The sequence below is a fragment of the Panthera leo genome, chromosome B1 (genome assembly GCF_018350215.1).
Source record: "Panthera leo isolate Ple1 chromosome B1, P.leo_Ple1_pat1.1, whole genome shotgun sequence".
In the NCBI taxonomy this organism is placed as follows: domain Eukaryota; kingdom Metazoa; phylum Chordata; class Mammalia; order Carnivora; family Felidae; genus Panthera; species Panthera leo.
Genome location: NC_056682.1, coordinates 129,484 through 151,191, shown reverse-complemented (window position 1 = coordinate 151,191; position 21,708 = coordinate 129,484). Strand labels below are relative to the sequence as shown.

General features: G+C 41.4%; 2 long non-coding RNA genes across 2 annotated transcripts; both read left to right on the top strand.

Annotated features, from left to right (window-relative positions):
- Positions 1 to 250: 250 nt before the first annotated feature.
- LOC122217295 lies at positions 251 to 15,645 on the top strand. The gene is made up of 6 exons (XR_006201380.1): positions 251 to 368; positions 8,500 to 8,637; positions 10,908 to 10,962; positions 12,070 to 12,105; positions 12,294 to 12,472; positions 15,134 to 15,645. It is a non-coding gene; the product is annotated as an uncharacterized LOC122217295 (long non-coding RNA).
- Positions 15,646 to 17,145: 1,500 nt separating this feature from the next.
- On the top strand, positions 17,146 to 20,295 carry LOC122217296. The gene is made up of 4 exons (XR_006201381.1): positions 17,146 to 17,646; positions 19,126 to 19,174; positions 19,303 to 19,372; positions 20,168 to 20,295. It is a non-coding gene; the product is annotated as an uncharacterized LOC122217296 (long non-coding RNA).
- Positions 20,296 to 21,708: the final 1,413 nt, after the last annotated feature.

The following is a 21,708-nucleotide window of genomic DNA, read 5'->3' as shown; positions in this document are numbered from 1 at the left end:
CAGTTATCAGATTAGGGTCCTTCCCCCAAAATGAGCTATTTGAACCTCCACTTTACCTTTCAAGATCTGGTATCCACGTATAGTCACATGGGTAGTTAAGACTTCAACGTATGCATTTTGGGGGCAAATTCATTCCATAACAGGTTTCTGTCTGTTGTACCTAGTCACTACCTACATGGGTTTTTTTCCTGTATGCCCTTGTCCCCATTATTTGCTCACTCACTGCTAATCCCAATTTGCCCTTAGCCCAATTTATAACTGTTTATTTATTTGTATAGGCTTGCATCTTCCCTCTACCTCTATACTCCAAGTTCCTGGCTGGCACTGGAATTACATCCTTAGCATGGGCATCATGCCCTCCAGGTGAGGTAAGTATGATTACTCTCATTTTGAAAATTGACAATCTGAAGCTCAAAAGAGAGTAGGTCATGTTTCTGAGATCACAGTACTAGTAAGTGCTGTCCTTCTGATAATTTGTTCTCATAGTCTCCAAAGCCCATTTTTTTTCATCTACCACACTGTCCCCAAGATGAACAGGGAAAGCCATACTTCAGCCTGATATATTATATGCAATTGTACCTGTAAAGCTTATGTCACATTTCAGGAAATGGGTTTAAGTTTAGAATCTGAGTAATTATACCCACAGGTTGAATTTGAATCTGATATCCTTTAATTTTTTACTGCTGCAAGTTCTGTTATCTTTAATGATTATCTAAATGTATTCTTCCCTTTGCAAAATTTAGCCACTAAGAGTACTAAGAGAGTTTGTTTCCTTTGTAAGAGGTCGGAATTATACAATGAATTCATAATGTCAAGGAAATAGCTGTTATTTTATCATAAAATATAGAGGAAAAGGTCATTGCTTTTGTTGTAAGAGTTTACCATGTGTTATTGATAACATGCCTGAGCTCTATTGGTGAAACCATCGTAGTCTTTGAAAGTCAGTTATTTATAATTAAGAGAGTATTGTTCTCTCTTTGGATGCAGCTGATTGTTTAAAATAGAACTTAGGATTTTTTTGCATAGATTTTATGTTTCAGAATGAGCTTTGGTTTAAAAAGTATGTTAAATTTGCATTCATGCAAGTTGTGCAATTATTAAATTGATGGGAAAGCAGTTATTAATAGTTTTCTTTTGAACATGTAGATGGAAATAATGTAGGTCATGTTGTTACTCCTTACACATGTTGAGCTCTGGTTTTGTTTGGCATTTCCAAACCATTGCCCTGAGCTTATGGATGTTGATCAAGTAGCCATGTAATGGTTCTTTTAAATTGGTAACAGGGGTGTAGAGATGATTCTTAAGATGTGTATGAGGAATCTGTTGGTTTCTGCTTCTATGTCTGTGTAGCTCTTAAAAATAGAAGACTAGGGCATCTTATTGAAATTAATTTTGTTCAAAGTAAATGCACCTTGTGAATGAGCTAAAGGCTTAGATAATAGTCAATACTTTTGGAGTCTGATATTAATTTGCAAATTTAAAATAGGTCTAGGGGCATCTGTGTGGCTCAGTTGGTTAAGCATCTGACTTTGGCTCAGTTCATGATCTCACTGCTCATGATTTTGAGCTCCATGTTGGGCTCTGTGCTGGCAGCTGGGAGCCTAGAGCCTGATTCATATTCTGTCTCCCTCTCTCTGTGCCTCCCTGGTTCATGCTCACTGTCTGTCTCTGTCTCTGTCTCTGTCTCTCTCAAATATAAACTAAAACATAGAAAATAGGTCTAGGATAAATCTGTAGACAGTAACATACTTATAGTGACTGCTGGTTGGAACAAAGAAACAACCTGAAACTCCAAGCATAAATTACTGTTGTTTTCCTAGGAACCCATCATATATCAAGTTGACCATTAAGCTGAATACAAGCATTTATCTTTTAGAAACTTGGAAGAGATAAGCATACTATATTAGCTAGGAAGGTTTGGTATATGTCATTGTTGTAGACCTATTTTCTTTAATGATCAAAAAATTAATTTGAGATCTCTTTTATTTGGGTATTCAGGATTTAGATAAATAACCTGAGGCATATGAATTAAGACCATTTTAGAACTGACCTGGACTTAAAAATCCAGAGAATGGAGTCATGATAAAGATAGTTTGAACATTCCATTTTATAAAAAAAAAAAATTACAGCTCCTGGGTGACAATAGTTATGTTGGAGAAGGGTTTCTGTGGTTCCCTCCACAAATGGTACATGATTTTGAGTCAAGGATACAGCCTCACTGACTGTACTTTTACTGAAATGATGGATCAGATAGCAACATTTCTGAATACCCTCTTTCTGAACCATAATCCCATTTGTATTTAGAGTTATTAAAAATAGTATTTCTGAAAATGCTTAATAAATTGGAAGTCAACCTAAATTTGCTTGTGAAGTTATCAAATGGAAAACTGTTTCCAAAGCAGTTATGTTACATTTTATAGGAAAAATAATCTTTTATGTCCTTACTGCATTTATATCATATTCACTTTTGTTTCATGCTATTTGTGTGTGTGTGCATTGTGTGTGTGCATGTGCACGTGTGTGTGTGATTAAGTGAAATGTGCAATATTTTGTCATTTAAAAAGCTTCACTAATTTAGGCAAAGTCAGCCAGAAACAAATGCAGTACATTATGTCGAAAGTAATCATGTAGATTTCCATCATGAGAAATAGTTGGTTTATCTCAAATGAATTTTCTTTCCTCTTTTCTTTTCCTTTTAACAATCCAAGTCATAGGACAATATTTTCTTTCTGCTAACCTTGAGACAGGGCAAGCGCAGATTTGTGTCAGAGCACATGGTCTGTATTTATGAGAAAGTAGGGAAATTAAGAGAACCACTTAGTTACAAAGCTTAGTGGGGACTCATGACTGACTCAGAGTTTTCAACATTATTCTGTGGGGAAGTCTTTTATTTACTTGTTAGTTTTTTTTTAATTTTTACTTTATTTTTTTAAGTTACATCCAAGTTAGCATAATATGCAAGAATGATTTCAGGCATAGATTCCTTAATTCCCCTTACACATTTAGCACATCACCCCTCCCAAATCCCTCCAGTAACCCTCTGTTTGTTCTCCACATTTAAGAGTTTCATATGTTTTTGTTCCCCTCCGTGTGTTTATATCATTTTTGTTTCCCTTCCCTTATGTTCATCTGTTTTGTATCTTAAAGTCCTGATATGAGTGAAGTCCTATGATATTTGTCTTTTCCTGACTAATTTCGCTTAGCATAATACCCTCTAGTTCCGTCCATATAATTTCAAATGACAAGATTTTATTCTTTTTGATTGCTGAGTAATACTCCATTGTGTATGTATATATGGTATATATATGTGTATATACATATATGTATGCATATATATATGTATATATGTGTGTGTGTGTGTGTGTGTATATATATATATATATATATATATATATATATATATATATATATATATATATATACCACATCTTCTTTATCCATTCATCCATCGATGGACATTTGGGCTTTTTCCATACTTTAGCTATTGCTGATAGTGCTGCTATAAACTTTGGGGTTCACGTGTTCCTTTGAAACAGCATATCTGTATCCCTTGGATAAATACCTAGTAGTGCAACTGCTGGGTTGTAGGATAGTCCTCTTTTTCATTTTTTGAGGAAGCTACTTACTGTTTTCCAGAGTGGCTGCACCAGTTTGCATTCCCACCAGCAGTGCAAGAGTTCGTCCTTCTCCATTTCCTCGCCAACATCTGTTGTTGCCTGAGTTGTTAATGTTAGTCATTCTCACAGGGGTGAGGGGGTGTTTTATGTGGTTTTGATTTGTATTTCCCTGATGATGAGTGATGTTGAGCATTTTTTCATGTGTCAGTTGGCCATCTGGATGTCTTTCTTGGAGAAGTGTTTGCTCATGTCTTTGCCCATTTCTTCACCGGATTACTTGTTTTTTGGGTGTTGAGTTTGATATGTTCTTTATAGATTTTGAATACTAATCCCTTATCCGATATATCGTTTGCAAACATCTTCTCCCATTCTGTTGGTTGCCTTTTAGTTTTGCTTATTGTTTCCTTCTCTGTGCAGAAGCTTTTTATTTTGATGAGGTCCTAATAGTTCATGTTTGCTTTTGTTTCCCTTGCCTCTGGAGATGTGTTGAGTAAGAAGTTGTGGAGGCCAACATTAAGAGGTTTTTGCCTGCTTTCTCCTTGAGGATTTTGATGGCTTTCTATCTTACATTTAGGTCTTTCGGCTGTTTTGAGAGTCATTTTGTGTGAGAAAGTGGTCCAGGCTCATTGTTCTGCATATCACTGTCTAGTTTTCCCAGGACATTTGCTGAGGAGACTGTCTTTATTCCACTGGATATTCTTAATTTTTGTCAAAGATTAGTTGGTGATACATCTGTGGTTCCATTTCTGTGTTTCTATTCTGTTCCATTGATCTGAGTGTCTGTTCTTGTGCCAGTACCATAGTGTCGTGATGATTACAAGTTTGTAATATAGCTTGAAGTCCGGGATTGTGATGCCTCCTACTTTGGTTTTCTTTTCCAAGACTGCTTTGGCTATTCAGGGTCTTTTCTGGTTCCATACAAATTGAAGGATTGTTTGTTTTAGCTCTGTGAAGAATGATGGTGTTATTTCGATAGGTATTGCATTGAATATGTAGATTACTTTGGGTATTTTGACATTGTAACAATATTTGTTCTTCGTATCCAGGAGCATGGAATGTTTTTCTTTTTTGTGTGTTTGTCATCTTCAATTTCTTTCATAAGCTTTCTTTAGATTTCAGTGTATAGATTTTTCACCTCTTTGGTTAGAGTTATTCCTAGGTATTTTATGATTTTGGTGCAATTGTAAATGGAATCGATTCTGTGTTTTCTCTTTCTGTTGCTTCATTGTTTGTGTACAGGAATGCAACTAATTTCTGTGCATTGATTTTATATCCTGCCACATTGGTGAATTCATGGTTCATTTCTAGCAGTTTTTTGGTGGACTATTTTGGGTTTTCCACACAGAGTTTCATGCTTACTTCAAAGAATGAAAGTTTGAGCTACTCCTGGCTAATTTGGATGCCTTTTATGTCTTTGTGTTGTCTGATTGCTGAGGTTAAGACTTCCAATATTATGTTGAATAACAGTGGCGAGAGTAGACATCCTTGTCTTCTTCCTGACCTTAGGAGGAAAGCTCTCAGTTTTGCCCCACTGAGCATTTTAGTGTCGGGTCTTTCATATATAGTTTTTTTGATCTTGAGGTATGATCTTTCTATCCCTACTTTCTTGAGAATTTTTATCAAGAAACGATGCTGTATTTTGTCAAATGCTTTCTTTGCATCTTTTGAGAGCATCATGTGGTTCTTGTCCTTTCTTTTATTGATGTGATGAATCACATTGATTATTTTGCGGATATTGATCCAGCCTTACATTCTAGGTATAAATCCCACTTGGACGTGGTGAATAAAGTTTAAATGTATTGTTGGATCTGGTTGATTAATATCTTGTGGAAGATTTTTGCGTCCATGTTCATCATGAAAATTGGTCTATACTTCTTGTTTTTAGTGGGATCTTCATCTGGTTTTGGAATCCAGGTAATGCTGGCTTCATAGGAAGAGTTTGGAAGTTTTCCTTCCATTTCTATTTTTGGGACAGCTTCAAGAGCATAGGTGTTAACTCTTCCTTAAATGTTTGGTAGAATTCCCCTGGAAAGCCATCTGGCCATGGGCTTTGTTTTTTGGGAGATTTATGATTACTAATTCAATTTATTTACTGGTTATGGGTCTGTTCAAATTTTCTATTTCTTCCTCTTTCAGTTTTGGTAGTTTGTATATTTCTAGGAATTTGTCTATTTCTTCCCGATTTCCAATTTTATTGCATATAATTGCTGATAATATTCTCTTATTATTGTTTGTATTTCTGCTGTGTTGGTTGTGATCTCTCTTCTTTCATTCTTGATTTTATTTATTTGGGTCCTTTCCTTTTTCTTTTTTGATCCAACTGGCTAGTGGTTTATCAATTTTATTAATTATTTAAAGAACCAGCTTCTGGTTACTTTGATCTCTTCTACTGTGTTTGTTTTTTTCATGTGTGTGGGGGAGGTTTTGTTGTTTTTTGTTTTTGATTTTGTTTTCAGTTTTGATAGCATCGATTGTTGCTGTAATCTTTATCATTTCTTGTCTTCTGCTGGATTTGGTTTTTATTTGTTGTTCTTTTTCCATCTATTTAAGGTGTAAGGTTAGGTTGTGTATCTGAGACTTTTCTTCCCTCTTTAGGAAGGCCTGGATTGCTATAAACTTCTACTTATGACTACCTTTGCTGCATCCCAGAGGTTTTGGGTTGTGGTGTTATCATTTTCATTGGCTTCCATGTACTTTTCAATTTTCTCTTTAACTTCTTGGTTCACCCATTCATTCTTTTTTTAATTTTATTTTTTATTATTTACAATTTACATCCAAATTCGTTACCATATAGTGCAAGGGTTATTTCATGAGTAGATTCCTTAGTGTCCCTTACCCATTTAGCCCATCCCCCCCCAAACCCTCCAGTAACCCTATGTTTATTCTCCATATTTATGTATGTGCTTCTGTTTTGTACCCCTCCCTGTTTTTATATTATTTTTGTTTCCCTTCCATTATGTTCATCTGTTGTGTCTCTTAAAGTCCTCATATGAGTGAAGTCATATGATTTGTCTTTCTCTGACTACTAATTTCACTTAGCATAATACCCTCCAGTTCCATCCATGTAGTTGTAAATGGCATGACTTCATTATTTTTGATTGCTGAGTAATACTCCATATTATACACACACACCACATCTTTATCCATTCATCCATCAATGGACATTTGGGCTTTTTCCATACTTTGGCTATTGTTGATAGTGGTGCTATAATCATGGGGGTGCATGTGTCCCTTAGAAACAGCACACCTTTATCACTTGGATAAATGCCTAGTACTGTACTGGCTGCATCATATGGTAGTTCTGTTTTTAGTTTTTTGAGGAACCTCCATACAGTTTTCCAGAATGGCTGCACCAGCTTGCATTCCACCATTCATCCTTTAGTAGGATGTTTTTTAGTCTCCAAGTATTTGTTATCTTTCCAAATTTTTTCTTGTGGTTGATTTCGAGTTTCATAGTGTTGGGTCTGAAAATATGCACGGTATGATCTCTATCTTTTTGTATTTGTTGAGTATAAGTAAACATAAAATTATTTATGTTTATTTATTTTTGAGAGACAGAGAGAGACAGAGCGTGAGTGGGGTAGGGACAGAGAGAGAGGGAGACCCAGAATCCGAAGCAGGCCTCAGGCTCTGAGCTGTCAGCACAGAGTCCAACACAGTGCTCAAACTCACAAACCACGAGATGACGTCCTGAGCTGAAGTCTGATGCTTAACTGAGTGAGCCACCCAGGCACTCACTTTAATGAAATTTTAAATGACATCCTTCAAAGTGAAGTTGCTACCAAACTCAGAAAGAAAGAAATGAGAAGAATCAATAAGTGATAAGAGTTTACTGCTGAGTTTTACTGTAATTTGGCTTTGGAGGCTTTTTGTTCATTGGCTGAAGTGAGCACAGCATATTTGCTTGCCGTTTACCACAGTGGAGAGTGGGCCTCTGGGATCCAAACCTCTTTCTGACCAATGAGCTGGAATTTTATAGGACCACGAAGATGAGTTTTGCTATTTCAAGGACTAGGAGTTATCTTTTATTTTCACAACTAGGTAATTATCACATCATTCAACTCTGCCCTCCAAGATATGTACAAAATACCCAACTATAGTTGAGAAAAAAAGGGTGATAGCCAATGTGTATAATCCTTTCCCTTAAATTTTTTTTAAAATTATTCCTTATGAATTCTTAAAAAATTTTTTGTGAGAGAGGTCATGAGAGTGGGGGAGAGGGGCAGAGGGAAAGAGAGAGAATCTTAAGCAGGATTCATGCTCAGTGTGGAGCCCAACACATGTCTGGATCGCATGATCCTACAATCATGACCTGACCCAAAATCAAAAGTCTGATGCTCAACTTACTGAGCCACCCAGGTGCTCCATAGTCTCTTTCTCCCTGAATGGTGAATAGTGAATTTTCAATGTGAATGGGGGGATAAACACATACATACATACATACATACATACATATGTATACCACTAAGAAAGCCATTTATGAGTTGTTAGACATGAACTATTTTCCACCATCTTTGTCTTCTAGTTATATTCATGCCTCAAGGTGTTTGTTCATTGCAATGCACGATCTTGCTGTGTGAGGTACAAATTGTTGTGTGATCAGTTTTCCGTGAAACTCTTTCCTCATATCTGCCTTAACCACAAGATGCAAATATTGAATTCGAGGATGTAGAGCTAAGAACCTTGAGGTCCAATAACCGTCAACTAGAAGGTATATTTTCTGTTGGGGAGAAATCCCCATATGATGGCAATGACTTTGCATTGGTAAGGGAAAGAATACCTTTATGCCTTCATGGTTCTTGCCCTTTTTCTGTCTCACCAAAATCAAGACTCAGGTCATGTGCATGTTTATTGAGAAAACACCTTTTTTTTTTTCCCCCAGAAGATAAAAAGGTATTGGAAGACAAGTGTAATGCATTGAGGTCTGTGAAAGCCACAAAGGAACAAAAGTTAAACAGCTGAAGGAGAAAGCACATAACCTGGAAGAATTTTATGAACAAAGAAAAGTGCCTACAGAAAAGTAAGATGGGGCGCCTGGGTGGCTCCATCGGTTGAGTGTCCGACTTCAGCTCAGGTTACGATCTCACGGTCCATGAGTTCGAGCTCCATGTTGGGCTCTGTGCGGACAGTTCGGAGCCTGAAGCTTGCTTTGGATTCTCTATCTCCCTCTCTGCCCCTCCCCAACTCACGCTCTGTCTCTCTTTATCAAAAAATGAGTAAACGGTAAAAAAAAAATGTAGAAAAGTAAGATGTTCATGTGAGAACTGTCACAAGGACTGCGTTGTATGAGAGAACGTGGTGGCCAGTAGAGATAATTGTATTTCTTTTGGAAATGGGTCCAGAGCATTTTTGCCAAATACATTTAGTAGAATTGTGCCTGCCCTTCCTATCTTGCTTTCTGTAATGTAACCTGCATTTTTCTTTCTGTCCTAAGTGCTTGTCACACATTGGGTCATGTATTTGGGGTGGAAGAGGGAAGGTACCATCATGAATAACGTTGATACCTGGATCCACTCTGGATCCACCTACACTGTCCTATAGGTTTCAATCGCATCACACAGTTTTGTCATCCAGCAATTAGGTCATTTTTCTTCAGGACCAGACATGGGTCAAAAATATGTGGGGAAAAAATTGAATTATCTTGCTGGAGAAACAATGGAAGTTGCTTTCTGGAAAGTGGGTAGGGGTGCCAGAAGTACTGGATCCCTATATCCATTCTGCCAGTGAGATTGTTCACTGCAGGCCCAATCCCTAAGAAAGTCAAGTTGTTTCCTGTCCCCTGATTTTTTTAGTGTAACTTTTCTGAGTCTTGACCAAAGCCCGCAGCTTCACTAAGGCTCATCTTTGCTGGCCACCCCTGAACTACACTTGTTTACTTCTAAGTCTGTGCCCATAAAGTTGTCCAGCTTCTTTGCCATTCAAATGTATGTCCCCCATATCAGAAATGAGTTCTAGGGAGTTTGGGTCCAACTGCCAGGCTGGCTTTGTCCTGGGCTTGCCTCTTCTCCATCTTGGTGTTGTGTGTTTTCGTGGGGTTGTTAGATATTTGGTGCATTCAGTCACACGCTTCCTCCCTTGTACAGTATTTCCTTTTGTTCTCAGGAGGATATCGGGGACTTTAGAGTCCCTCACTCATGTTGGAAAGTGAAGTCTTCCTTCTCTTCCCTGGAGACTCACCTTTATGTTAGTCCTTCCCACACCTGGGGTTAGCACCTGCTCTGTCTCACTGGCATCTTGTTTTTGTTAATTCATAAGCTCTTTCTGTGAGTGGGTACAGCACCATGGCCACCTCTCTATCTTCAACCCCTTACAACAGAGCCACTACATTACAACCACTCCAGCAGGCATTTGCTGAAGGACTGCCTGAGGGGCCAGAAGGAAATGCATGTGACTTTCTCTGTCTAGTGCTTTTGTGTCTGTTTCTAAGAGATTTTCAATTTTGCATGTGATTCTTGAGAACATCAATGTCAAGTTGAAACCGTCTCAATCAACACCACAAACAAATTAGTCTGAGGGCAACACAGCCACCCAGCCTTGCCAAGCATTGCCTTTTGCTGCCTTCAATATCAATGGAATGAGTCTTGTTAAAGTAGATTTGGCTCCATGTAGTTGAGAGTTTTCCATCTGAAATCTGTTTCCTGGAAGTAAACCCAGACTGTGACACTTCATATCAGGTGGTATTTCAGGAGATGTTGTTGCTCTAAGATTGGCCTTTTCCTCCACCAGAATAGGTGAAGGTGGAGGCAGGGGTTGCAATCTTGAATTCTAGCGATGTCTGGGAGTGAGCTGCAATGTTGGTGAAGCCATATCCTGGCAGGTCGTCTTTCAGGGTGATTGTGTCATGGTACAACTTTCGGCCTGAGAATTGGGGCTCCCCATGGAAGTCTAAGACTAGTGATGATCCCCTGCTTCATCCTAATGGGTACAGTTGGCCAGACATGGTTTTTCACTCACTGATGAAATGAGTCTTCACCATCTCAAACAAAAGACCAACTCTGGGAAGGCACAAAGTGCAATGTTATTTGATGACTTTATGATAAAGGAGAGGAAACAGAAAACTAGAAAGACAGTTCCCATAGCATAGATGTGGCAGCAGACAGAAGTTTAATTTTCTTTAACTTAAATGGGGTGTTCACTTCATTTCTCTGATTGGGTTGTCAGTCGGTGCACTTATGGGAGAGGTGGGGGAAGGGATATTTGCATAGGCCTTCAAGAGTGCTGGGAGGTAAAAAGGGGGATCTTCTCGACCTTCTGGACCTCCTTATTGTGTATATATCTTTCCCATCTTAGGAAGCTGAAAATGACACTGAACCGGCGGCAAAGAAGAATCAGCTGGCAGCTGCAGGTAAAACTTGAAAATAGCTACAGAAGGGGCACTGGGGTGGCTCAGTTGTTTAAGCGTCCAACTTCAGCTCAGATCATAATTTCACAGTCTGTGACTTCAAGCGTCGTGTCAGGCTCTGTGCTGACAGGTCAGAGCCTGAAGCCAGCTTCAGATTCTGTTACCTCTCTCTCTTTGCCTCCCCCTCCCATGCGTGTGCTCTTTCTCTGTCTCAAAAATAAATAAACATTAAAAAAAGAAAATAGCTACAGAAGAAATAAACAAGTACAAGTGAGTTCAGCTACGAATTACCAACAGCTCATGAATCCACTGTTCATTTTTTTGTTTTTAATCTTTTTTGCAATGTTTAAAGTCAACATAGTAATATAAACAAAAATTCAGAGGACATATGCATAGAGTATTAACAGATAAAAAAGGTAAGTTTTAGAAAGAACAAAACAATTGAGTGTCTGAAAATTTGCGGATCTCAAGTAGTGGGCAGACTGTGTGGAAACTTTGTCCATGCCAACATTCCTTGGGGGTGGTGTCAATTGTCACAATGTATAGGAAAACAGTGTGTCATGCGATGAATCATATCCTTCAACATGATAGTGCCATTTCATGGCCCTCGTCTTTGCAACCCTGGGAAACATGGTAAGGATATAAGTTAATGAAGAATAGAGCTTTATGATAACAGACACTTGTCACATGAGTTATGGAAAGATTGAAAATGGGAAGGAATTCTATGAACTCTGAACCCTATGGGAATGGAATAATGAGTAGGGAAAGGATGTAACAATAGCTTTGATCCTACTGTACATTGATAATCATGTGCAAAGTGTTTCATGTATAAGAATAAATTGTATCAGGAGACAGATATGAGGTTGTTGGGAACGTGGGCAGATTATTTAAAATCATACCCAATATTGGGCCTTATCTGACAAGAGCAATTGTAACTCACAGGCAACAAATTGAACAAACACAGGAATAGTTGCAGCAGGCAGAGCTCACCTTTAGATACCATGTAACCTGAGTTCTGCCTGACATACTGAACCCTTAGCACCTCATGCGGGTGAGAGTAGTGGCCCTTGGAATCCCTAACCACGGGCTTTTCATTGTTGGCTTTTTCAGATCGCAGTTCATGAGAAGAATGCTCAGGACAACTAGGTAAGTGTTTTCTTGTTTCCTCCACTTTCTTTGGTGCACAGTCTGACACGACTGAAGGTAGATGTGTTTTTTCTCCCCCAGATCAAGACTCAGATCTGGGACAGGAAGATGGCGGAGCAGGGCAGGGAGGTCACTAACTTGAAATACAGGTGTGGTCATTTGACTTGTGTTTTTATGGGTGTTTCCAGGGATGACACCCGCGCTGTTTGTTGTCTAGTAGACGACGTGGTGTTGCAACTCTTATAGAAGTCCATTATTTTTCTGTATCCAAGACTGAACGGGATGGGAGCAAAGAGGCTGCCTGAGGGATACACAAGGCAGAAACCAATGGCTGCAAGACCAGAGACGCAGAACCCTCCAAGGAGAGGTAAGGAGCATGTTGTGATGTGCCGCAGTTTAATTTCTGTTGTGCAGCCTGTTCCTGTTGATGATCATCGTGTGGTCTGGAAAGAATCACAAGCACTAAGGACATCAGGTGGTCTGAAGGGGTGACAGAAGGGTGTTCTCCTCTGGTGCCGCAGGCAGTGAGGCACTTGTCCCTGTGACTGGTGGAACTCATGCCCCTCCTCTGACTGTGACCCTCCCACCTCCTCTAGAATCCCCCTGTCTGAAGAGCCTGGAAAGGATGACAGGACATGGGCCTCATCCTTCTTCCCACCCAGACTCAATGTGAAGACTTTAGTTTATTTGAGAAGAAGGTCATTTATTCACTATTTTTAACGGTCTTTATTTTTGTTTGTTTTGGGGAACTGTAGCCCTACATCCCTAAATTCAAGTTCCATAGAGCTTAGCTTAGTCCTCTGATGGTATCAGTGCAACTCTGCAGCTTCACTGCTAAATTCTCATAGTTTTCCTTTTCTCAATAGTGTAAAATTAGTCTTTCGTTATACAACAACTGCTCTCATGTGGAAGACAGCTTGTAGATAAGCTGAGAGATTGAACAATTTGCTGAAGTCTGAAGAAATGCACTTCTTCTTGAGGATTCATTGAGGATATACACCAAACCAGTATTCTCAATTTTATTCTTTTTTTTAATGCTTATTTATTTTGAGAGAGGCAGAGACAGAATGCCAAGCAGGCTCCACACTGTCAGTGAGGAACCCAACGCTGGGCTTGAATTCACAAGCTATGAGATCGTGACCTGAGCCAAAATCAAAAGTCGGATGCTTAATCCAAGCATCCTCATATTTGTTCTTGATCTGTAATAAAATCGTGATTTCCCATGAGGTTTACTGAGAAACCTCTGTTTTACTGATGAATTCTAAATTGCTAGTTGTGCCTGACCTGTCCACAGTTATGTGATTAATTACGAAACAACATGAACTAGGGCACCGTGAGGTCTTTATCAAGGTGAGGGGATGGTTCTCCCCCTTATCTTTGGGGGTCACCTGAGGCATGTGGGATACCTTCTGCCTCTGGTCAGGGACCTGAGTGTAGGGAAATTTTAAGATATTTGAGGAATGAGATGAGGGATTGTTTTCATTCTGCACAGTCCTCTAAAAGCAGAATAAACCTCTGTCCCTTCTAGGGTCTTTAGTAGATCGAGAAACTGCTGAAACCTCTGTGAGTTACAGCAGCTCTGACTGTACCAAGAATGCAGACAAGGACAAGGTAAATGCAAGGGCCATTATCAGTTGTAATTCTTTTGGGAAACCCTCATCTTTATGTATAGCACGCTTTCCCGGCCTTGTCTCGTTTTGCGTGTTGTGTTATATGTCTGTTTGTTCTTTGTTTTCCAAGTGCACACTCAACCCAGGGGCCCACAGGCTTCTCAATTTTTAGTCTGTCAGCTTTCTGTGGTAAGTTTAGAAGCCAAAAGCGCTTACAGACTGAGTACATTAAGGTTTTTCCATGAATTTCAGGAAATAATGAGAGGAGGATGACCTCACACTCCAAACAGAAGTCTCCTGGCCTGGGTGACCCCTTTGAGACCTCACCTCTGTGGGAACAGTGTGGTTGCTGCGTCTTCCTTTCTTGATTCTGGCTAGGAGATGAATCTGTTAGAAACGACATCATGACTCCAACTTTATATTTTGTGCCCTGTGCCATTTAGAGTGGTCCTAGATAAAGTCAATGTCATCACTCATCACCTTCCCGTCTTGGTTGGTAAATGATTTGTCTGGAATCCTTCCAGCTATACCTTAGGTAAACATTGTTTGAACACTGTGTCCTTCAATTGTGTTTCTATAAGCAGTTTCTGGTTGTGTCCCCCGTCACAATTAGAGTTGATACAGTCTCATGACACATACCAGGAGTTTTATACCAAAACACTTGCATAAAATCTGTTATGTGAATTTCTCCCTCTTTTTTTCTGTTGCACATAATTACTCTGTGTCCTGTAGTATGCTTAAAGTCAGAATTCCCTATGATTTAAGATGAACACATCTGAGCTTTGTAGACATTCACCACAAGTAACGTGTTCCTCACAGAAGACTCTCATTCCTTACAAGATTCCAGGCATCCTCCACTCCCCAGAGGTCTCAGAGGCCTGTGACAACACTTCAAGAGGGAAGACTCCTTTCTCAGGGAGAGGAGCAGAGGAGGCACAGTGAGGGTCAGGCTTCAGAACTTTTTGCCAGGAGTGGCTGTGATTCCATGAGCAGAATATGAGTTGTTTATTCCCACTCATTTTTTTGTGTTCTTAATATAGCAAAAGCAGAGCATCTGGAGTCGCCATCGAGGAGGGATGAAGGGTGAACCTGGACATTGATGGCTGCCTGTCTGGAGAATGCTACTTCATTAGTCTGTAATTACTTCTGTTAAACCTCTAGGACAGGACACTTGCCATTTTACTTCCGCAGACCTGGGCAGTGATGTGTGGTGGCCATAGGTTAACCTCTTGCATCTACTACCCCAAGCTGTAGGTGGTATCCAGTGTCAGGGACAGAGTTTTCAGGTAGTGATGCTACTCTCTTGGATCCTGGTGGCAGAGAATGTGGCAGGTGCTGACGCATTCTTCTCTGGGTTACAGCTGCTTTTGGTATTGGTTCTCTTCTCTGGCATATGGATATAGCTGTCACTTCTGCAGGGCAGTCTGGATCCTGGGGATCTCTGTTAACTGGACGATTCTGCATGCCTCGCCCCCATGGACTATTAGGCACATCCACCTCCTGAACCTTGGTAGCCCTGAGGCCACCCGGAACCCCTCCACCTGCAACACTTGGTAAGATGATCTGAGCACTAGAAGTTGACTTGTAAAACACACTCACCTTATTTTTGTTGCTGTTAAGTCTTGGGCCAAGGTGCAGAGGCGGTACCACAGACCACTGTGATGCAAGGGGAATGTGTCTGTTGCCATTACCACATTCCTCAAGTTTCTTAGGATCTCATCTTTGTCATTTCCCCCCACCATGTGTTGGTACAGGTGTCTCTTGTGGAGAAGGAATGGGGCTGTATGCAGAAAAGCAGACAGAGCGCTTCAGCAGAAATGCCCTGTACACAGTCCACGTGCTGGAATCTGTGAGGCCTGAGGTACAACGTTACGTATGTCCATCCAGTTGTGCCCCAAGCCATCCATAGTTGTTCGACGAATGATGAATACATCTGAATCAGGGCTTTTAGGGGTGTTCATCAAGTTATACAGGATGGTTCTTCAAGTTCTTCTTGGGGATCACTGGAGGCATGTGGGATACCCTGTGCATGTGATTTGGGATCTGACTGGGGCAAAGAGTTTAAGTTGTCGGAAGTATGAGGGGAGGGTGTTTTCTTTTTGATCTCCAAACAGTCTACTCAAATCAGAATAAACCTCCATCCCTTCTAGGGCTTTTTGCAGGTCCAGAAACAGGTGTCACACCTAAGAGTGACATCAACACTGGCTCTGCCAGAACCACCAAGAAGCACAAAGTAAATTCTGTGGCCCTTTTCAGTTCTAAGTCTTTATGGACAGCCACATACTTCTGTACAGGACACTCTCCTGCCATTGTCTCTGGTTTGTGTGTTGTATGGTAGGTCTGCTGTTTTTGTTTTTTTCCCAAATGCAAAACCTTTACCCCTGAGTCTTCGGGCTTCCCTGTTTTCCACCTGGCATCTGTTTGTGGTAACTTGAGCAGCTAAGCGTGCCTAAGGGTGGGGACCATAGGGCTTTTCCAATGTGTTCCTGGAATAAATCAAGGAGGATGACACCACACTCCACTTGGAAGTCTCCTACCTTGCCTCATTCTTTGTGGATCTCCTCAATGTGGAATCATTGCTCTTGCTGTTTCTTCCCCTCCTGTTTCCTTCTATTGAGGGTTTTACTGTGGTCAGAAAAATCTGTGGGTATCCTTACAACTTGAAAAGGCGAACTCCCTTCACTCCAACTTTTATTTTTGTATGTGTCATTTACAATGGTCTTAGACAAAGTAAATTTCATACCCATCAGCATTTTGGTAAACATGCTGCCCAGAATCCCTTCAGGTGTGCCCTGGGCATAAATACTCTGAACTATAAGATGTGGCATATTTGTCATAGAAAACATGCACTGAAACTTAAGTTGTGAAGAGAAAAAATTCAAAATTACTTGTGTGGCAAGTCCCCACCGTGTCCTTCACTTGTGTTCACATGAGCACGTTCTCTCGTGTCCTGTGTCACAGGTACAGCTAAAACATGGAAACTTACACCAGACATCAAAGTGCATTTGTGTTAATTTTGTCTTTTAGAATTTCAGCTCATTTTTCCAGAGGACACAATTACCCTGCAAAGTGTACTGCACTTAAGCTGAGAAGTACCTCCGAAGTAAAATAAATTAGCTGAAACCAACTAACATGTATAGGTTACCCGTTTCTCTAAGAACATGCTTTCCCAGGTCCTCTGCAGGCCCTCAGGATCTCCATCTCCCCATGTGTCTCTGTGCCCATGGATAGCACTTGCAGAGAGGAGGAGAACCCATTGTCGGGACAGAAGTAGTTTGGGCACAGGCAGGGGCTTAGAGGCAGAGCTTTGAGCCACGAGGGCTATGATTCCATGTGTGGACACTGGCATTGTCATTCCTTCTCATTCTGTAGTTCTTCAGATACACCATAAACAGCCTCTGTGGTGGAGCGGGATGAAGGGTGGATGGTGATCCTGGACACAGATGTCTTCCTATCTGGAATATGTTACTTTGTTAATTTGGGGTTCAGTCTATAAATCTTCTAGGAAAAGGACCCTTGCTGTTTCTACCTTTCCAGACACGTGGAGGCACTAGTTTATCCCAATCACATCCATTCCCCACCCCAAAGCTGTAAGTGGAACCCAAAGTATGGGTAGAGATTTTGGCGCTGCTGTTGCTCTCTTGGAACCTGGTGGTGGGGAAGCTAGTAGGATATGAGCACTGTTTCTTTGGGTGTCCACTTTTTGCTGGTGTTGGCGCTCTGTTTGGTCCTATGAACATACCTCTCATTTCTTTTCCGCAGGGTATTTTGTATGCAAGAAGGCCTGGTCCTTTCCCAGGATCGCCTTGCAGGCTATACCCCATGGACCACCCTTCACCACCAGTCATGGGCTATAGGCCACATCCCCCTCCTCTACCAGCTCCTCCACCTACTCTATTTGTTAAGATGACCTGAACTGGATGAGTGGCTGGTAAAGTATATTCATCTTCTTTATGATTGACTTTGTGGCAATGATGTAGCGATGGTTGTAGGTCTTGGCAATCCAACTACAAACTGCCTGAGGACACTGTAGCATATCTCAAGTTTCTCAGGACATACATACAATGGGCAGTGTTATGTCCCTGTAATACAGTGAGCTATATGTTTCTCTTGTCAAATGAAAGAGGATGTTTTACACAAAAGCAGACTTATCAGCAGTACTGGTGCGTATTTTGGAGACACAGTGTTTTGAGTTCTGTAAAGAATGAGGCGCCCCCCTAACTTTTAGAGCATCAGGTTTCCTGTGTGAAAGAGGGACAGTCATTAAACGATGCAGACCTTGTGATCACCATAATGGAAACACCAGTGAAGGATCCAGTGCAAAAACGGGGGAACCTTGCATCATACAGGAATAGAAGGGAAGTTGAGCACAGTAAGCAGAGTTTGAGGAGGTGCAAGAGAGGAGGGTATTGGGGTCAGCGAGATGCAGTTGGAGGTCATTCCTGGCCACAGCCTGAGCAGGGAGTGTGAGGTCCATACAGAACCGCTATGTGGGATCGCTCAGTGCACAATGCAGTGTTCATCTCCAAAATGTCAGTGTGTTGCCAAAGTGCACGCAGGTAGTCATCTAAAAAGATTGTTGTCTCCCTGGATTTTCCTGAAGGTTCTGGATATTTGTGGGGGGAAAAACTCTGGAGATATGGGGAATTTAACTTGGTCTTATGAAAATGCTGTATGCCCAAGTTCATATCCCTCAGTGAGACTCAAAGTGGAGACTGAATCTAGATCAGCTGAGTGCCTGCATTGGCCTTCAGCCTGGGTCAACCTACAGTTCAGGGCTGGCCAGATGCCACCCCTGCTGGGCCCCTGTCATCACCCTGACTACAGCTTTGCATCTCCTCAAACTTCTCTCACAATATCCTGAGGCTTTGCCTGTGTTCCTGCGGTCTCAGCCCTAATACCAATTGTCAGTGGGACCTACACAGAGCTTCAGCTGTGTTATCTGTGAAAACAGGGATAATATTTGTTTCTAAGAACAAGAGAAAAAGAAGACATTCAGTGCATAAAGCATCTGCAAAATCTCTGGGAAGTGTCCCCTCACGCTTCTCACAGTTTCAATTAAGATATCTCCACACAATGATCCTCCAAAAAAGATGGTCACAGGAGTTCATTAAACTAAGGCTGTTAGCTCAGGGAGTGGGAATCACTGTTTTAAAAAATAAGACGATGTCCCTCATTTTTCTATTAAAATTTGGGCCTTGTCACACAATGAAAGAAAAGATAATCATGAGAATGTGTACATTCAGAGACCTAGATCTGAAGACAATCATTTTCTAGTACACGTAATCTCACAGATGCAGCCACACACTAAAGTATTCATTTGATACCGCAGATAAACTACAGAAGACAGAATGCATGTAGGAAAACATAAGATCACAGGGAAATAAACCAAAATCTCTTTGCCTTATAGGACAACTCTCTTGAAATTTGAAGAGGACTGTGCACGGTGACAGACTATGGTGATTATATACACATTTTAAGAAGATGTCAGATCTACCTAAATGCTTTCCCTGCCCATCATGTCCCCTCCAGTTTGTCCTTCCTACTGTCCCCTAATCCACCTTTCATTGTTTTGTCTCTGTGTCAGCGTCTGCTTCTGGGACCATCTACTCTCACTCCCCCATCGAGTGCACACAGTGGGGTTCCTGTACACACAGGTAACAAAGTGGCAGAAATGGTGGTGATGGAGGATAGAAGCAAGATCACCCTTTGTGCAGGGGAGCCCAAGGGAGTTTTCCGGGGTGATGGGAACTTCCTATATCTAGATTGATGGGGTGCTTATGCTCAATTATTTTGGAAATATTCCCTGACTCCATGGTGACTTGGGATCAGATAGACAGGTATCTGTCCTTAGGAAATGGCTATGTTCTAATGGTGGAGAAGGATGAGTGGTGGAGAAGGTGGAAAAGGTGGAAATGGTGGAGAAGGATGACCAGCAGTGACTGTGAAGAGGAGTGAGGGTCAGACCCATGCCCAGGATGCCAGGTCTCCACAGACAGCACCACGTGTAGGAAGACTCTGAGGAGTAGAGATTTCTTGATCAGACCCATGAACTACATAATCCTCCTGCAGTTTCCTCACTGAGCGATGGCCAGAGCAGAGGCCAGCAGCTGGAGGACACCCTGATCATGGCTGGAGTGGAGCAGTGGGTTTGGGGGATTGAGTCAGGGAAAGGGACAGGCAGAAGGTAGTGACAGGGAGTTTGAGAGACGAACCGAAGAGAAGGGACCCTTCTCTGCTGATTTCACTGACATTTCTGTGTAACCAAAAGAGATCCTTGTCTCCCAGGGAAGGGAAGAGGGCTGGCAAATAGAGTGACATTCTTAGCTCAACTTCCCAGGTTATCTGCCTTGTTCTTGAGTACCTTACACAGGAAGCACGTGCTTTCTGTCATGACTGGAACTGCAGCTCGTACCATTTAGTGAAAATCAATCCAATTATGAATCCCTCAGCATTGAAGAACTGCAATGAAATTAAGTGAACAGACTGAAGATACAACACAGGATAAAGTCCAAAGGTTGACCAACTGCAATACTTACGGGAATACAGTCTATCAGAAAAGGAGGTAGGTACTCCAGTGCAGGCATTCAGATACATGGGCAATATCTGAAAATGTAAATTTTATATATATATATATATATATATATATATATATATATATATATATATATATATATATATATATCTTACTTCAAAAGCAACACTAGCGCTAGACACAAAGGGATCAAGATTTAAGGTTTAGAGAGAAACCATATGACTTCATGGTGCTGTACCCATGAGATCAAGTCTCATCAAATCATACCCTTTAATTTGAGGCTATTTGTTATATGTAAATTATACCTTATTAAAGAGAGTTTCAAAACACTAGAAGCAAATGTGGGAACGTTCCTTTCTAATCCTGAAGTGCATGTGTGATATGAGTCTTTCTGCCCATGTCTCAAAAATCCAAAATAATAAGACATTTAAAACATTAATAATAGCAGAGTAGCGGACCCTTATCTCACCCTGTCCCATATGTTCAACTACATAATATCCACATCCAAGTCCATGAAACAGAGAGCAATCCAAAGACTCGCAGAACAAACTCCACACCTAAACAGAGAGAAGCTGCATCAGAAAGGTTAGGAAGGTAAGAAAGGTGGAGGCTGGCTGCCTGCAGAAGGGGGAGAGAAAGTGAGCCATCATGCATGGAGGCTGACACAGGGAAGACTAATCTCCATAACATTGGGCATTAAAACCCAGAGGGGCTGAATTCACTTGAGTTTAGATCATGGAGCTTTGGAGGTCAGCTGACCCAGCACTGGGTGATCCAGGGGGATGAGTGATAGCCAGGTCCCTGCCTGTGTAGAGAGGCAATCTAAACATGGCATTTTACACAATACTGAGGCTACAGCAGACAGATGTATTCATGCTGATTCCTGAGTGTGTTGGAGGACTTCTCCAACAATGAGGGAGCTATCAGGCACCATTCTTCTCCCCCAGCCTCCCAGAATAAGCATAGAAGCACCCACCAGAGGGTGAGGCTGCACAGACACTTGCTACCTAACCCGTTAGCAGTGCACCAGTCCCAAGGGTTCACTGGGGAACTCACCACAGCACGCCTGCTGGTCTCAGGGCAAACATTCTTAAAACCACAAGGGCACCCTCTCCGACAAGCTGCATACATAGCTGCCACAGCACGCTGTGCACATCTGCACCTCACCCAGCTGTGCACATCCAGGCACCCTCATCCGTCTCACCCAGCCACATGTCCCCGGGCACTGACAAGCTCTGTGCATATCCTCAAGCCCCTAGCTTCCACCGCTAGTCCACAGCCCCCAGCCACCAAAGCATATCGGGAAACCTGGAATAGTGCTAGTAGTCCTGTGCAATTTTGCTAACACTCCTGCCCTGCTCCCATGTTACCCAGCGTGCATAACACTGCACAACTGGCCTTCCTGGGTCCCACTAACACCACTGAGAGCAGGCACAGCCCACAACAGGCACACAATCA